Raw genomic sequence first — 18595 nt, forward strand, 5'->3', positions numbered from 1 at the left:
TTGTACTTTTTAATCCTTTTTCATTAAAGCTCTATATAATTGATGTAGTTGAATGTAATGAAAGGTAGTCTCAGCTTGCTTTGAAGAAAATAGGCTGCCTTACTTCATATTTGGCTGGATCTGAGATGCTTTCCCATGATTGTTTCTTAGCTGTGTTAATCATAGAATCACGGAACAGTTTGGGTTGCAAGGGACCTTAAAGACCATCTAGTTCCAACCCCCCTGCCCTGGGCAGGGACACCTTCCACTAGCCCAGGTTGCCCAAAGCCCCGTCCAACCTGGCCTTGAACCCTTCCAGGGAGGGGGCAGCCACAGCTTCTCTGGGCAACCTGTGCCAGGGCCTCACCCCCCTCACAGGGAAGAATTTCTTCCTTAGATCTCATCTAAATCTCCCCTCTGTCAGTTTAAAACCGTTACCCCTTGTCCTATCCCTACCCCCTTGATCAAGAGTCCCTCCCCCCTTTCCTGTAGCCCCTTTAAGTCCTGGGAGGCCACTCTAAGGTCTCCCTGGAGCCTTCTCTTCTCCAGATGAACCCCCCCAACTCTCTCAGCTTGTCTTCATAGGAGAGGTTTAATCGATTTCAGTTTCAGACTTCCTAGATAGATGGGGTCAATTCTGCAATATGCAGAGTGATGTAAAGTTCTTTAAAAATAATTAATATATTTTGGTGGCAAAGATTTGTATTTCATTCACATTCAGGATTTTTCCTTCAAACCAGGCATTGTGGAGACAGGCAGGATCACAGATCTGCTGGAGCAGCTCAGCAGGAGAAGAGCCAGCACTGCACCGACAGTGTGAGTGAGTGGGGGAAAACAGTCCTAATGTTGCATTACTGCTGGTGGGTCAGGTATGCTGAGGTAATTTGCAGGTTCTTTCTGAGTAAGGGATACTTTCTGGCTTGATTGCACACAGCAGGAAGAAAAATACTATGAGGCTCTTCATTTGCACTTTTATGCTGTTTTACAACCTAGGAAACATACAGGACATAAACCAATTGCTCTTTCTGTGAAGACCTATGGAGGGTTTGCAGTCTCATTGCTCCAGGTGAGGTCACTGCAAGAGCAACAAAAGTGAGAATAAAATATGGAAAAAAAGGAAGCGCATTGCAAATGCAGGCTTCGAAATCATCTGAAAGCAGGTTGTACAGCATAGTGTCTGTTCTAGCTGCCTTACGGTATGAAAGAGTCTCAGAATGGTTAGCTCTTCTTGAGAGATGCCTTGTAACAAATTATGCTATACATGAGTATATGTAGTAAATGCATAATTTTACAATTAAATTTTGGAATTACGTCCCAGATCCCAGTATACTTGATTAGGTGCTTTAAAGGAATAATACATTTGCTAAGTAGGAAAATCTGAAAAAGCACAAATGTTACATAAGAAGCAGAATCACCCATAAAATTTATGATCCATCTTGGCCTGCTGTTATAAACCGAACTTAGAGTAAGCATGCTGAATCTAAAATACCGCAGTCAGCACTGCAGCAAAATGAAGCATGTGGCAATGGAGGCAATGTTTAAATTGAGTTTAAAAGAAAAACAAAATAAGGTACTTCTAATAAAAAAAAAATTGATACAGGGAGTAATGTAACTGTATTGTGAAGTGCCATTCAGACAAAGGCTGTCCCAAAGGCTTTATAGCTTTTAATAAGATAACTACAATATAAATAAGAAGAGTCTGAGAAAGCAGTGTAAAATGCTGTGAATTTTAATCTACTATTGAAAAAAAGAAACAAACCCTTGAAGACAGTAGATACTGAAGAGCTATTACAGGTGGTAGAAACTGTATACAGAGATGGGGTTAGTATCTTCAGCAGTGAATGACGGAAGGAAAAGGGAGGTGACTAGCATCAGATGTGGGATGGCAGTGGGAGCAGGGATAGACCCTGCTAGCTCAGGGCAGTGGGATTAAATCCCGTAGATGCAACTGCCCTCTCTCAATAACAAATCTGAGACTTCCTTGCAGATGTAGAGCTACTTACATCTTATCAAAAAGCAGACATTACAAAGATTTAATCTAAATTGTTTTAAAAAAAATAGTCAAGTGTCTGATACAAAGCCTCCACAGATAATCTGAAAGACTATTATACTTCTGCTTCACTTAAAGATCCACTTCTGATTTCCTTAATATCATCAGTGACATTAAACTTCTGTTGATCTACTTGTACGTGAACTTGCATCTTTCCTTAACTCAGTTCTCCATGTTTAAAATGAGAACAGTACTTTCTTCCATATTTTTCTATATTTCCTGTGTAAATTATAAATTCTGGGGAAAGCAGCTCTGTATTTCTCTGTATTTGGACAGTGCCCATGCTAGCAGAGCCCTTATGTTATTCAGGGCCTTCCAGGTCTGACCACAGAACAGGTAATGGTAATTTCTGGACCAAGCAGAATATTTCCTCTATATGGCATTAAATTGGCCAATTGAAAGAAATCAGTATTTTTACCACTCTAGCATATATGAAACAACTGCTTATTCTGGTTTCCTTGTTTCAGGTGGTTTGAACAGAGGTCTGTGGTGGTCCAACTCTTTAGAAACTTTTGTGCTCAAACCAGGAGGATGCTATAGATGGAGCTAATCTGTGAGTAAGTTTTCTGGAGGCCATTATGTCTCCTACAGTTTTGGGTTTTTTTCTAAAGGAGACATTGCTCTGTATGTGTCTGTGTGAGGGAGAGAGAGAAAGAGCATTGCCTAGAGGGTTTCAGTTATCACACTGTCTAAATATCCCTTATTTTTAGTTGGAGTCTTCTGAATATGAGATCCCACTACAGGTAGGTGAAGTGACCTCTTCGGTTTTGAATCTGCTCTTCTCTGGCAGATGCAAGGCTGCAGCTTTGAACAGGAACCCCCTCCTGCTCCATGCAAAGCTCTTTGAATTGCCCCTGATATGCTTCTAAGGCTCCCCGGTTGCGTGCAAGGCACTTTGAAGATGAATGCCCCAGAATAAGGAAAACATGAAACAAAACTTACTCCCTTATGTCAGAGTGTGCAGCAGATTTCTCAAAGATCTTCAGTACAATGGTTGCTCTTTGGTGGGTGAGAGGAAATAGGCTGGTTCACCAGCTTGTAAAAGCAGAACAAAATTGCACAGGGCTATCCATTGGGTGGTAGATCAGGCAAAAGGAAGGTATTTGGGGGGTCTCCACTATATTCAAGTCTGGCAAAACTTATTTCAAGTTGACTTCACTGGATCTTACTTGATGAAGACAAATTTATTATTATTAGTTTTTCTTCCCCCTGAAGTTTGTTATATTTTCAAGTCAACAGATTTGCCATGTCCTCTTGAGGGGGAATATTTTTTTCTGTCTCCATGAAAATCATCACAGCCCAGCTCCTTAGGCTATATGTAATCAGTATAATTTTCTGGTACATTTTGAATGTGACCTGGAGTCCTGGGAGCTGAAGGGCTCGTAGATGCTTGGGAGAGTGGTAAAACAGTAGGAAGTTTCCTCTTATCTGTCTTATTCTGAATATTTCTGTGACAATTGGCATGAAAACTATCTGTTAATGTGTTTTTTAAACCTGGTGGATCAGTTCTTCTGGCTCAGATGAATGGTCATGTATGACCCAAAAGTTTTTATTACCATCAGATGAATGAACCCATTTTCTTGCACGGTTAATGGGCTTATAATGTAAAAAATTGAACTGGTGTCCCAGGAGAGACTAGGTGTAGAAACAGAAGGAAAGAGGAACAGTAAAAGAGATTAAAAAAATAAAGTTAGATTGGTTAACAGTGATTGGTGATACTCGTCTCACCTCTTTTGTATGACTACTACAATGCAGATATGTGAACTCCTTGTAAAGTAAATGAGGAAAAGCAGAACCCTCTGGGCCACAATTCTTTTCCATATATGATAGATCCCTCTTCCTTCCAATCAATTAATTGCATCCTAAAAACATCTATTTCTCACCATTGACTTTAAAGGGAATTTAGATGACTAGCTCAGCTATAGCTGTCTACACAGTAAGTGATTAAAGTTGGGTTAGATGAGCTGGCAGACTACATGGATTTTTTTTTTTCTTCCTTCATGCAAACCCTAAATCAAAAGACATCTCATCAGAGTATTATAAAATACAGCCTTCAGAGGGATAGTCTTTTACTTCCATATTCTGGCATCAGAAGGGAGGAGGGAGACTCCCATCAATTTAGAGAGAGGTAAAGATTTCATCTCCCTCTAGAAATCATGGCCATAATGGGAAATTCAGACATTTATGAGATTTGCTTAGCCAAGGCATAGCTGAGCATGTGGATGTTCCTGTTTATCTTTATAGCGTTATAGCAAAAGCAGAATAAAAGACTATTTTTAGGGTTTTTTTTGTTCTTTTTCCCCCCTCTTTTTATTATGCTAATGGACCAACATATACCTAGGGGGGCAGATACAGTCTCTGTGACCTCATAAACTGAAACCCTTACAAGCCCTCTCCCTGGGATGCAAACTAGGGATAAACTCCAGGTGTTTATTAATGGGGAACCTCCCCAATTACCAATTCACCGGAGAGGAATTCTCACAAAAAACCCATGCAAGTTGTGCCTGGTTTATGTTTGAATTTTAAAAACAGGTAAGGTTGTAAGTGATTTAAGCAAGCTGCTGGCAATTGGTGAATATTTCCCTTGGGTTTCAAAAGTTGGCTAACCTGATACCTACTCTAGATATATATATATATTTTAAGTCAATGTGAATTTCAAGGACAAGAGAAAGCAAAGCAAGGGATGACTGACTTTTCTTTTAAATCAGAAAGCGACTCGCTGTGACACTGTGCATGTATTTGTTTCCTCTAAATGTTAATTTTTTGACATAATGGGTAAAGTATCAAATGATTATTTAAACATATAAATAAAGTGAGTGTCCCTTTTCCTACCCGTAAGTAATGTTCTTCTGCCAAATGATTGACATGACTGTATTTTTTCCTAATTGAATCTGCATATCCTTCCCTCTGATAGTCCACTGCCGCATATTGATGGTTGTAATAATTGGCTCTTTATTGTATATTGTGTTTTCTCTGGGATGTTTCAACTTTCTGCATTAAATCCTTTTCAAGTTTCACTACTTCTATGATCTGGTTCTTACAAAAATTGGTAATTCTGGTGGAACTGTAGGACTATGAATAAGACTCAGTATTTTGATTTGTTGTGCAGGTCATGTTTTGGTAGCTGGTATCTCTCCTTTTATCTTTTCTAGTAGGAATATCTCAGTTGTTACTGACTGTATTTAGCAAGCAAACTCAATCTTTCTCCTCTATCTGTTTTCTTCTATTTGTCCCTAGCTTGAAGGGTTGGTGGCACTTGGTGGTGGATAAATGCAAGAAAATCTAATAATGCCTTTCTAATATACCCATTTATCTGGTATCATATTTTATTTTAACTCTTAAGGCAACTGTATAATCATTGCTCCATTGCTGTAATTGGATTTCAAAGTATATTTGTGCCATTTAATTACATCTATAGCATTTCTATAAGCCTATTCAGAGTAATTAGTAATCTTATAATTTTTAGTGGAATCATATTTTATATCCTCTGTGCTCATTTTACTCTTCAAATTCTTCAACACATTTGCACCAATTTTGCTTTTTACACTGGAATTTCTGGCATAAATAATCATTAATTATTTTTTTTTCCCACTGTGAATGTGAACAGAGTCTAATCCAGCTTTCATTGAAGTCAGTGGTAATCTTTTAATTTACTTCAGTGGAAACTGGATCAAGCTAATAGGTTGCAAATTGCATTCAAGGCAAAGTCACATGTTATCATGGAAATCATTGTGTAGCAAAGTATGGTGTATTGATGGAAGATACAAAATAGCTGATTGTTTCCAGATTTTCTTGCCAGATAATTTATAGATTCTCTTATCCAACTTTATTAAGTTTTAGCTTATAAGTTATGGCATTGCAAAAATTTTTAAAATTTAATTTTAACCTGATCTTTCTGAAAAATTAAAAAACTCTCCCAGTTAAAGATTTTTATAAAAGGTTCAGAACTTCGCTTTCCAGACACCAAGTTAGCTATGTATTCATCTCAATTAGGATGGCTTGAAATTGGGCATTTTTTCAGTTTGAAAAAATTTTTTTTCTTCATTTTTAATTGAAAAACAAACATTTGATTTCTCTGTTGTGTCACTTTAGAGCTGTGTCAGTTTGTTCATATAATTGGTCCTCTTGCTGCTGAATCTGAAAACCTGTAAGCACTTTCATCTACAAGTGTAATTCTAGCAAATTACATTCCTAAATAGGCACAAATTTATGATGTTCACTTTTTCCAGCGTTTGAATTTTGTAACTGTGGGGTGCTAACTATATGTACCAAATCAGACCTTTTTTTTAAAAAAAAACCCCTACTGCATCTTGCTTGTTAAGGAGTTATATTTCTCTTCTGCACTGCTCCCACTCTGTTGATTAGAGGTTTGTTGCTTTGGTAATGTGTCTCTCTCCTTCAGGCAGTTAATGATTACAGACAACTCTCTAACCTATAATTTTCGGGGAAGGTTATTGAGAAGGTGATATGGCAACAATTGTAATTGTTTCTGTAGCTTAGAAATGTCCTTAGTCTTTGCTGGCCAGGTAGCAGGTCCTGGGGTTTAGAGTGGAAGTGGTGCTGGTGTCCAGGATTTAAGACACTTTCCAGTGTTATTTATTCCCAAATCATGCCAGTTCATAAATTTAGAAAGAACATTCTGAGAGATGGTAAACTGTGATTTAATTATTAATAAAATGTCAATGCAAATGGTGCCTATTCCATCCCAGGCAGAAGGTGACCTTCATAGGCTTGAGGATGGAGCTCCTTGGACCTCCAAAGAGCAATGCTCAGCTGGTGGAGGGGTGACCCATAACTCCTGGCATGATTTTAGAGCCTCAGGACCCTTTGTGAGCTGGACCATCTTCAGTTTCAGGTGGCAGGATAACAATCATTTGTTTGTCCAGCCTTTTGATTGAAAATAGAACAACTGAACAATTTGTATTGGAGATTTTGTTATTCTTCCACCATGGTGAAGAGTTGTTTATAAGCCTTAAATGGAAAAAACCCTTAACTTTAGTAATATCATTACTAATCATTTGAATGGAGCAGCGTGAGCACCCATGAACCTGAAATTCAAATCCTAAATACTGCAGCTATTGGCATATTGTATGTAGGTGCCTTGCCACTAACACTAATGGGAGACAAGTTCCCATGTCACAGGGACACTCCTCGTCAGAGGTTGGATTATTCCAGTGGATGCATATGAGCAATTTGTACTGAAATTTTGTCAAAAAATGACTAGTGTTTTGCCACTTCAAAACCATGGAAACATCACAATGTTCCTTTAGAAATGACTCCATGAATTAATTACAAATTACTTATTAATGAAACAAATATTCAGCTGTCACTTGAACTAAACTACATGATATGCTTAATGATTATTTTTTGAGAAAACACTTTTGTGTTTGTTTGATCTGCCTAGTGTTAACAGCGGTAGAAAAAGAGGAAAGCATTTGGTGTCGGAGCAGAAACTTGAAACTGGCAAAAAGAAGGAGAGGAAAAACATCAGCCAATAACTGCAAAATAGGTGAAAAGCCCAAAGAAATAGCAGATCCCTAAAAATTATGTTGGAAAGCTGCTCCCCCAGGCAGCCCTAGTTAGGTAATGAGGGTAAAATATGGTGACACAGGCGGGGAAATCTGGCAGCGAAGGTTTTCACAGTAATACTAATTCAGCCTCATTCCACGTCTGTAAAATGAGCATGAAAGAATTCGCCTCATATGGGGTGGTTAAATGTTTGCAAACTGCAGAGAGACTCTCGAATGTGAAATATCATCTGTAGTTCTGCAAATTATAATAAAAATAAAGGCTGCCAATTAGGGACTGTGGATTCCTCACGGATCTGGCGTCAGTCTGGGACAACACCATGGAGCTTCCCTGCCCAGACCTTTGGTGTCCCACCAGAACCAGCCGAGCAATGGTGAGCCCAGTGGGACCTTCAGGGGTGACCGTGTGCACCCGGTGGGGATTTTGCCCCAGGCAGCTTGCTGAAGCTGTGCATTTTTCCTGTGTGCTCTCCGTGGTAAGGGGCAGATATAAATAGGTAATAAAGCCTTTACACTCTTTGCTGCGCTGCTGCTGCTGTTTACAAGAGCAGGAACACGGGGCAGTACATGAGCGAGGCAGGTTCGCCTGCATTTTGAACACATCTCAGGAGTCCTTCTGCTGGTGCTGCTAAATTATTTACCACTCAGCAAGCGTGTGCCTGCGTGAGAAAGGAGGGAATCTGAGGTGAAACCCCTCAGTTTACCTGGAGCTGACACTGGAATATTCATTATCACATTAAATCTAACCGCAGAGAAAATGAAGACTTCCGTCGCATTAAAGACTTCTTTGGTGGCAAGCCTGTGTGCCAGAGATCTGAATATAAAATCTAGTAAGTGGAAACCATTCTCTTTATGGTAAATTTGCCTTCTTGGATGTTATGAGACTTGGCAGGTTTAAATTATGTTTTAAACCTGTGGTGGATTTTATGATTTTTCTAACTGGCCAAAAGCAATACTAGATGAGCACACATCACACGTGCCCAATCCCAGCCACAGGCATGAGTAAGGATTTCCCATGCAAAGGAATACTAAATGCAGATTTGATATCCAGAGAATGGTACATATTTATCTGAGCATAATGTCAGTTTTGCAGGGTTGGAATGGAGGTCTCTTTTTCTGGAGTGCTGGGGCAAACAGTCCTGTCTGCCCACACCTGACCTTCCTTCTCCCCCTCTACCCCAAGTTCGTGCTGGAGCAGAGTGAGCAGCACAGCTTGGAGAGGTGTTTGAGGAACGCTTCATATTTATGATTGTGGAAAAGTTCAGTAAAATGTGTGGGATTGGCCCAAAAAGAGACATGAAGTATTTCCTCCCTCTCTTCATCCATCCCTCACTCCCTCCCTGTCTTCCGCCTCCACCAGGGATTCTGTTGAATTTAAAGACTGAATTAAATCTTCTTCTCTGGGAGGCAGAGCAAAGAATAGAAATGATGAGATGTAACACTTCGAAAGGCCACCTCTTGTGCAGGTTGTCCCACTGGGAAACAGGAGGGCTGGTTGTTCTAGTCTGCTTGGGTCTGTAAATGAGCTTCAAAGAAAAATGGCATAGCGAGGGCTGGGTTTGGTGGAGGTGGGCATGTATAGAAATGTGAGAAAAAACCTATTTCTGTTAATGCTAAGAATGGTGATTCACTCACAATTAGTAATTTATTGAAATACGCAACTGATTACATCAGCACAAATAATTAAAAAAAAATAATCAAGGTCCTCCATCCCATAATACTTACAGCAGGCTTTCTACTTTGGCAAATGACATGTAAGAGAGAACATGATCAGAAGCCAGGCTTGCATAGTCATAAATGGCGATTGATAAAGCTTGATTTGGAGGCATGGTTGCAATGAAACCATCACCTTCCAGAAAATCATGAGCTTTTTTCCTCAGAATGCTGGAGATACTTTATGGCATATTCTCCTCTTTATGCCTCCTTTTTCATCTTTAGTTGTAAATGTACTTAGTGAGCGAGAATAAAATGTAAACATACAGTAGATACAAAAGTGCCAAGCACCTTCAACTTTCACTGATGCTTGCAGAGAGTGTAGACAGAACCAAAATGATCTGTAACTGTAATTGAGAGGCAAAAAAACAATTTACGTTTAATCAACATTTAGAGGAAGAATTACATGTGCCACAAATCCCCTTTTATATTGCACTTAAAATCCCCTTACCTGCCCTTTAGTTTTCATGGTTTTCCTTATCTTCAGTGTCACTTAATCATATTTCAACAGGATTTGCTTCTTCATTGCCCATCTGCTCTTCCTTTCTAGTGCCGTGTTAATGTCAGAACACCATCCCAATAGTTTCCTTCTACCACACTTTGATGTCAGACACCTGGGGATTTGGAGCTTTTTCATTCAGGTTCAAACAGAAAAGAAAAATACCTGGTTTGTGGGAGTGACAGATACTATTTTCAAATGTAAACGTCTAGAGCTAGACCAGGGGAATAATGGGAGGCAAATGCAACTCTTGTTTGACTCCTGTTGACATCTGTCCCAGCGATGCTGCTCTCCGATGGCCATGATCTGCCCTGCTGCTGGCCATGGCAATGCTTCTCCCAGCCCCAGGGAGAGGATGCAGGTGGTGTGCTCTGCTTCAAGTCTGTGTTAGCAGGAGGGTCATCCTCTGAGGATATTAAAAATATTAATCAATGAGTGAGTGGGGAGGGCGAGGCTATGTTCTCCCCTGGACAGCCACTTCACTTGTGTGGGTTGTCCAGTTAGATCTGTGTTTACTGAATCAGAGGCATCATTTTGAGAGTCTTCATGTGTTTTATTAATCTTAAAAATATTGAGTTAGTAATCTTTGTATGTATATCTGTCTTAGATTCAGAGGTAAGGAAGTCTTTGTAATATTGTGACTTACTAGTTTAGGAGCTTAAGGGTATGGATAGGTCTCCTTGAAAAGGGAGAATTTTAGACTTTTTTCTTTCAGTGTTGACAGGAACTCTCCCAAAACAGTTATGTGCTGCCTTCTGCAATTACAAAGCTAAATAAAAAAATTATATTAATCCAATTTAAGTCATCATGTAACTATGAGTTAGTCCTTGGATCACTAATCGGAAGAGGTGAGTATATTTGGGGATATTATCATCTCTCTCACATCATTATCTTTGCTGGGCATTAAATTCTCATGATAATTCATAAGAAAATTTATTTTTTAAAGTTATTGAATGTCTTGCAGTGGCTGATATTTGAACCTCTGTTCTTGAATTATTTTGTAATTAAACTTAAACTTGGGTTTTTTTTAACCAAAAAGTGCCCCAAAGTGTAATTAATTCAAATTCTGAGGAGTCTGTGCCAGCAGAAGTCAGTCTTGCTATTTCCAAATAATATTTGCATCAGATCTCATGAAGCAGAGTGCAGAGTTGCCTTGTAACAGGAATCCATAAGGTCCTCTGCATTACAGTGGTGAGGGTCACAAGCTCAGAAGATGCTCATTCATGCTCAGTGCTGTAATGGCAAAAATACCTCAGAAACTGGATCTGCTAAAGCAGCGCTGGAGACTCACGCCCCCAGCAGGGCTCTGCCCTTCCCCTCCCAGAGGGTGACTCTTGGCTTTCCTTAGTCTGGTGTTGCATGAGCTGGTTTTGGTGGGAGAGAACCAAAAGGAGACAGGTACCACCAGAGCTCAGGCAAGGGAGGGTGCACAGGGGGCAAGCAGGGGACATGACAGAAGAATGCCTGGGCCAGACTCTTAAAGGACAAGTTTAGAAAGAAATGGTTGCTTGGAGGAAGATTAAAGAAGTCTTCTTCAAGACACAGATGTGACACCAAGAGAGAAGACATGAGGCTGGGAAGAAGGCAGAAGTGGATAGAGAAAGCCAAAGCAGAGACTGTTGCTGAGCCTGACAGCTTGAACAATGAGAGGAAAGGGTTTGTTCGACTTTGATTTGGTTAATTAATATGTGATGAAGACAGAAACACGTGGGCTGATTGCAGGGGAAGAGGCTTTAAGAGGGAGCGTGGGGCAGATGTCTGAAGCAGATGAGAAGCCACCGCAAGGTTGGTCATGGGACCAACAGAGGTGAAGGAGTTAGAAAAGGAGGGATGGCTTTAGCAGTGGAAACAGGATTTAGCAAGAAAATAGAAAATGAAGAATAGTATGAGCCGTATGGAAAGCATTGTTGTTGCTATTATTATTATTAATGGTGTTATCATTATTATTATTTACTAAAGGGTGGCTTGTTTCGAATATTATAAATAGCTTCTGTCAGAAAAGTAGAAAACAATTTTTAAATGTTGACTTTTAATTCTACTTTGTTTACTAGAGCAAAGACTGTTAGTTCTGTTTTACTAACATCTTGTAAGTAAACAGTGAGAACATTCAGTGTGATAGAGATGATTAAGATGATTAACCATTGAAATTTGGTTCCACACTGAGCACATAAGATGGAAGAAAAGGATGCCAATTAATACATTACTATAGTAGAAACACTACTAATAGGTAGTAATAATGGCTTTCTATTATTTATGGTTAATTTAGAAGAAAGGGAGTTCATTTTTGGCCCAAAGCAGTAGACAGAAGCATTGAAAGAGAGGGAAAACATTTTAACCAAGTAGAAATTTCAGTCTGTAAAAGGAAGTTGGACTGAACATTGAGAAAAATTCAAAAAGATAAAAACGATTTCAGTTTGGTAGTTCTTCACTGGTTCTGCAGTTTGGCAGCTGTCAACATCTCAAAATATCATCTCACCCAAACTGTTGAAAGAAAGAAACCCTTTGATTTTTCCCTTGAGACTCCCAAGCTGAAAATGGACTCTTTGTAGTCTCAGCCTCATTTCAGACAGTTTTTTTTTTTTTTTTTTTTAAAACATTCTTGCTGGCAGAAACAACTAATTCATAAATAGAGTCTCTGTTAATTAAATAAGTTTTATCGTTTTAACTTGCCTTTTAAAATGAAAAAGAAAGTAAATCTCTAACATTTTCTTCTTTATTATGAATCTTAAGGGACTGAGCATCACATTTCTTGCATCATTAATAATGCAAATTAGTTTTTGTTTGGGTCTCATAAGTTTATAGTTAGAAGTAAATATTTAATGCACAGATCTGGGAAATCAACTCATATATAGCAGAAATTTTACTTTATAGTTATTGAAAGTTAATGTAAGAAAGATGGGAAACACTGTGGTTTCTGTTTATTTAACCTTTCTTGCTCTTGCTTTTCTTTCAGTAGAACTCTTTGTAACTTGTCATTAAACACTGTTATATTCCTACAGTATCTGTTTTTACTATCTTTACAGTAGCCACAGCGTTCAGCATTTAATACCATTTTAAAGTAAAGGTTAAACATATATAGCGTACTTAGGGCTATAAGGATTATATTTTTGGTCCTGATTATTGGCAGGAAAACCAGGTGATTATTTACAATAAGATCTAAAAATTTGTTGACTTTGCAGCAGTTTTTCTTAGTTTGCTTAATGAAGCAATAGTCAGATAGCCAAATAAGATTAAACTTCACTTGGGGCCTCTATATCGTGCATAGTAATGCCTCGTGAGGGTGAGTGTGAAATACTTTGACTTGTTTACTTGTTAACACAGGGGTAGACTGCAGTTAGTGTATATATCCTATAGTAAGTTTTTCTGTCTTGTGTTTTCACACGTTATTCCTGGATATATCGTACCTCTCTCTGTATGAAATGTCTGTAGGAATGATACTACTGCAGACAAATTACAGATGTTTCACCACAACATCTGTGCTTTCTGTAGTGACTCTTTTTTTTTTGTGTGCAGTGGATAACAGAAAATAATAAGTATCCTGTTATTTTGTGCATGAAATCTGATAGTGAAAAAGACACCAGGGAGAATTCTTCAGTGATAAAAATTTAAATAGACCCATTTATCAATATGACAGAGATTTGACCTGAAAGTTAAAGTGTTTGAAAGTTAAGTGGGGTTGTGTAAAGAAAGTTGAGGCTGCACTACAGATAGACCATAGGTTTTGTAAGTTATTAAATCAAAATAAAAGGTATTGACAAAACAATAAATTGCCTGTATCACCTCATCTAATAGCTTCTGAGAGTACGAAATACATTCTGCACACTAAAGATGTGTGAAACTTTTCCCTCTCTCGTACTTTTGTTCTTTTACTCGAAAACATTTGCACCGTGGTTGGTTTTGTAACAGACTTGGCACCAAATTGTGCCTGTGAATGCTTTGCCAGAGAACTTGCTCGGAGCAGCGTTGTGAGGAGCAGGAGTGGTGGCATTGCTCTGCTATCTACAGGACTATTGAACTTTGCAGGTGGGGTCTGAATGACTCTTGTGGGGATTAAAAAATAGAATAAAATAATGGCACTAATGTCTTTACTGGGAGAAGGGAGAGCACAGTGTGGTGCTCTTTGCTCTCCTCGGGAGTCCTCAGCACCATTTCTGTGCTGGAAATCCACGGGATTCAGAGGGGGAGCAGTGTCTGGCAGCAGCTGCTCTTTGGGGTGTGCTCCCCTCCAGCAGGGATGCCTTGGGGGGGGCGAGGAGCTGGGTGGCAGTCAATGCCACCTGCATAACGATGCACCTTCCTCGGAGAGGGGCTGGGTTTGCTCATGGCAGGGAAGGCAAACGGCTGCGGGACCTGCTGGGGGATAGGGAGGTTGGGAAGGGGATGGGGGGGCAACTCTTCACCCCCAGATTCATTAGCTGGAACCGTTTTTTTCCTCTGGCTCCTCTGACTCCGTGGGGTTGAAGGGGCATACCCCCCACCTACAGCCTCCCCACCGAGGAGAGAATGAGGCTGGCTCTCTTTGGCTTGAAAACTACACAGATTTGAGACTATTTCCCCTCCTGCAGATTTTTCCATGGAGAGCAGCATAGAAGACATTACTATTTATAGTGCACAGTACGTGTACACAGCGTGACATCCACCGGCTTTTCGAGCAAACATCCTACCAGTTTGGAGGGGGGAGGCTTTCCATCTTGGTGTCCCCCAGATGCCCTGTCCCCTCTACCGGGGAGGTGGGAAATCACGCAGGGGTAGCACCCATCTCCCCTTGTCTCTAGGTTTCTTTCACTTACTTTTAGATGAAGATACTTGCCCCCCTGCCGTGGAGCTGATCATGAGGTTCGAAGTCAAAGCAAGTCTTCAGCACAAATAACATGAGTTTACGGGAGGGAGAGGGACCCAAAGCAATGAAGGTACAAGGGGGTTGCAGAGCATCTGCAGAGGCTGGTTTGGGGATGGACTGCTTGTGTGTGTGTGTGGAAATGAAAATGGAAAAGTACATTGGTTTAACTAAAGGTTTTGGGGAGTTTTCAAGGGAATGAGGGCCAGAAGTGGGATTTGGGTTTCCTCTCTGCCCATACCCTGCCCAACTGCTGAGTCACACGGTGTCTCTTTGTGTTCATGTACGGGTTCGGGAAATCAGAACATCTTCATCTAAGCTCAATTCTTGATATGAAAAAGATAGCTGAACATGGTAATAAAAATAACAGTAAGCAGTTGGAAAGGCCCAGCTCAAATCGTGCTCTGTCAACAGCTTTGCAATCTGTATAAATACGAGCGGAAAGACAAACAACTCTGATTTCTCTTTAAGAATGTGACTATCCATTGTCGTAGATTTAAATTAGGATGTTTTACTTGTACTGTATGTAAATTCCTTCTTGGCAAATAACCCATGTCCACTAATGTATGTGTATTTTGGGTCTGTATAGTTTTGGTCTCTGCAAAATACAATGAAATTTGATAGCACACAGAAATACTTGCATGGAATGTCAAATTTTTTGTGTGTGCTTCTCACATATCCATAAAAGAGTTTACACATTTCTAATTACTCATTCAAAAAGAGACTTTACAGCACTTTTAAAAGAGAGCCAATTTTTTCCCTACTGTGTTCTGTTTTTACAGCTTGTGGAAAGCTTATTTAACGAAAGTTTAAGTAATCAGCGAAAGTCATTTCTGAGAAAAGACTGACAGATATGAAGCCTCTTTTCACACTTCATAAGAGGTGGAGAGAGTAGCCATAAAATTTACAGCTGAATAGTACTCTGTTTAGCTTAAGTTATAGAATTATTAGTGTTTCAGGCATGTGATAGATTTTAGGGAGGTTAAGTATTTTAAATGGTTATATATGCTTTGTGTAGTTGAGCTATAAATGTGCAATACTAGTAACAGCTTACCCCTCCAAAGCCAGCAACCTGCACACTCCCATGGGGCTGATGTTGTGCTAAAAATATGTGTTTGCAGCTGACTTAGCTTCATGATATATTAATAAAATACTAGCAATATGTTCCCTTTACAGAGGCTCACCTCTGGCTATGAAAGTATGAATTCCTGGGCTGTGGAAACAAACAGACAAGGTATGTCAGTAAGAAAGGAGTCACTGGGGAGGTCAACACCATCAGCAGAGCAGGGACATGCAGGTTTTACTGTATGAGAGACCTGGCTATAGAGTGGCTGAGAATAAGTGACTTCTTCTGCAGGTCATGACCAATTATGTGTTAAAAAGAGCTGAATAAAAGAGAAAGAACTTGGCTGTATCGTGAGACTGAGAAATGAGAAATGTCCATTTCAGCTCATATAAATGGGCATGGCTTTTAGAGATGGTAACAGGCATTTGAATGTGAATCTTTCTAAATATTATGGGATGCCCAGATGTTGTGCCAAAAGATAGCACATACAAATACTTATGGCAACATATAAATAAGCAAACAAAAGCATTTACTAAAGGCATTTAAATGTTACGCTCTCAGTACCATCTTTTCAACCCAGTGTTTTTTGTAGTGCTTTAGGTGTAACTGCTTACCCAGGAACAAATAGCAGAGAGGTTTTCACAGTTCTTTAAAATAACATAAATCGTGTGACCTGGAGTCTAGTCCCACTGCAGTTACTTTGAGGTTTGTCATTGGTTTCAATAGAACAAGAACCAAATCAGGGAGTCATCCTTCCTCCTCATTGTGGAAGCCATGGCATAATATTAATGCAATGCAGTGGCTCACCGTACAACTTACAACAGTATACGGTTTAAATATGTGTAGTGTAATGTTTATATTTTTTTTAATTCACTTTTATGTGAGCCTAATACAGCCAGCCTCATAAAGCTCACTCTTGCACCAGATTATAGCGGTGTCTTTGTAGCATTTACTGGTTGTTCATAAATCACGGTGGCACTTTGTTACTGTCCACAGGCTGGTTTCCATGCTAAGGGTTTCAATCATTAAGATGTACAGTATTATCTCAGGCATAGTTTTAGTCCTAGAGAAATTATGCTGAGGTGCTTTTGTATGTCTGGCATTTGTGGAAAATGTGTGTGTACAGCGTGCCATTTGAAAGCTGATACACACAGTACCATTAGCTGCTGTATTAACAAGCACTTTAACTAAATATACAGAAAATTCTCCTGTGTATTTATGCAATGCGGGAAAAGTACTTATCATACCAGTTTGCAAATTCCCAGTGTTTACCTCTGACATCTATTTCAACTCAATTTAAGGTTTTCTGGGTGTCGAACACTTAGATTTCAGGTAAGAATCTCAATTACAGGAGAAGTGCCTTGATTTGTCAGACCCTACAGGTTTTCAGCTTTGGTTGTTAATACCAACAATTCCCAAATCCTATTCAGTTGACTCTGAAAACTGTATTCGGGAGGCGTTCAGTGATCCTGCATTCAAATGGTTAATTTGCACTATGTTCTGTTAAAGAAAAGGAAAACTGTCACCCTGTCATTTTAGAGTCTGACACTAAGCTTGTCAAAAGAGACAGCTGTTAAACTGAATTACTGTTGACATGCAGAGAAACGGCCCTTGCCAGATGTAAAGGACATCTGCGGCAATGAAGTGGTACAGGGTGGCTTTTAAAATGTGGTCATACTGGTATTTGAATAGAGCGTCTATGGCATTAAAACGTGGCCTTGACTCAGACAGTTTAAGGCAGCGAACCAGAGCCAATGAGAAGCACAAAGAAGTGCTGATCTGTTGCTGTATCCATAACTTATGCATGAATATGAAAACAGTGCAGTGTCAAAGCTATTAAGCTCTTATCTTGTATCCAGGAGGATGTGGGTTTAAAACACAGTAGGAAATATTTTGTATTTCTGGGTCCTTGAATGTGCGGGTAGGTGAGGTGTAAATTCATAAGGTGGATTATGCAGGGAATGAATAGAAATAAGTCTTCTTGTCTTCGATGAACAACTGCTCAGACAAGAATTGCAAAGGGCATTAAGCTTAGGAAATGAGGGCTGGATGTGCCTCGCCGGTGTTTCCGATAAGGCTGCCGGTGTGCGGAGCACGTGGGTGAGCACTGGGGAGGCTGTCCTTCAGAGAGGGGAGCACATAAAGATGGAAATAGCTGCACGGAGAGGCCTGTAAAATTTTGTCTGGGTATCTTAACATGATTTTCATAGAAAAAGTCGGGATACCAAATTCATTTTGTAAAAAAATGTAGATATTATGAATATTTTATAATTTAGCGATAAGACCAACAGTAGGGATTTCTGCACATTATATAAGTGTTCTAGTCTTTAATTTGCATGTTTTTAGGGTAGAAATAAAGCTGGTTTGGAAAAAAAATGTATCAGTTAAGCAATTTCGCTAAATGTATGAAAAATGAAATGTTATGAGATGAAGCATGTATTCATTACAAAATGAAATTGATGTTTGAAGCTAAAAAAAAAAAAAATTCAGGCCAAACATCATTTTGAATATGTTAGCAGATCATATCTTGATGATTTATTTGTATGTTTAGTGGTGGCAGAAACCGAAGAGTTTGCCATCTGTGGGGAAGAAGGCAAATGATATTTCTAAATCATATAGACTAAGCTGCTCCTTTCGGCAGGAAAGCAGCAATGATTTGCTCTAGGCATCAAAAATGCTGGAAGGGGCTGGTGTGAGAGGTGTTTTCTTCTTTGTAAGAAGAAAGTTTGCTTTCCGAGCACCTGGGTCTCTCTATGTAGAAAGACTGATGTCAGACGAGGTGAATTCGTTCCCCTACGCTTCCTCTAAGGGTGGTGGAAAGACCAGGGCTCATTTAGGGCTTGAGATGATTTGAGCTGGTGTCTTGCATTGCCCCGAGAGCATCCCTTTACCACGGAGAGCTTTTAGCATCCTGCGCTGCCTG

At 39.6% G+C, this 18595-nt stretch overlaps 1 long non-coding RNA gene across 5 annotated transcripts in view; it reads left to right on the top strand.

Moving 5' to 3' along the window:
- Window positions 1-18595, top strand: part of LOC141927760 (uncharacterized) — a 90163-nt gene that overhangs the window by 52058 nt on the left and 19510 nt on the right. For 3 of the 5 annotated variants that reach the window (XR_012624574.1, XR_012624572.1, XR_012624576.1), the window contains 2 exons: window positions 720-795; window positions 2497-2582. This is a non-coding gene — a long non-coding RNA (uncharacterized LOC141927760). Of the gene's footprint in view, window positions 1-719; window positions 796-2496; window positions 2587-18595 lie in introns of all 5 variants that reach the window. The other 2 variants (XR_012624575.1, XR_012624573.1) reach the window with 1 other exon arrangement.

Source organism: Strix aluco, chromosome 10 (assembly GCF_031877795.1).
Source record: "Strix aluco isolate bStrAlu1 chromosome 10, bStrAlu1.hap1, whole genome shotgun sequence".
Taxonomy (NCBI): Eukaryota; Metazoa; Chordata; class Aves; order Strigiformes; family Strigidae; genus Strix; species Strix aluco.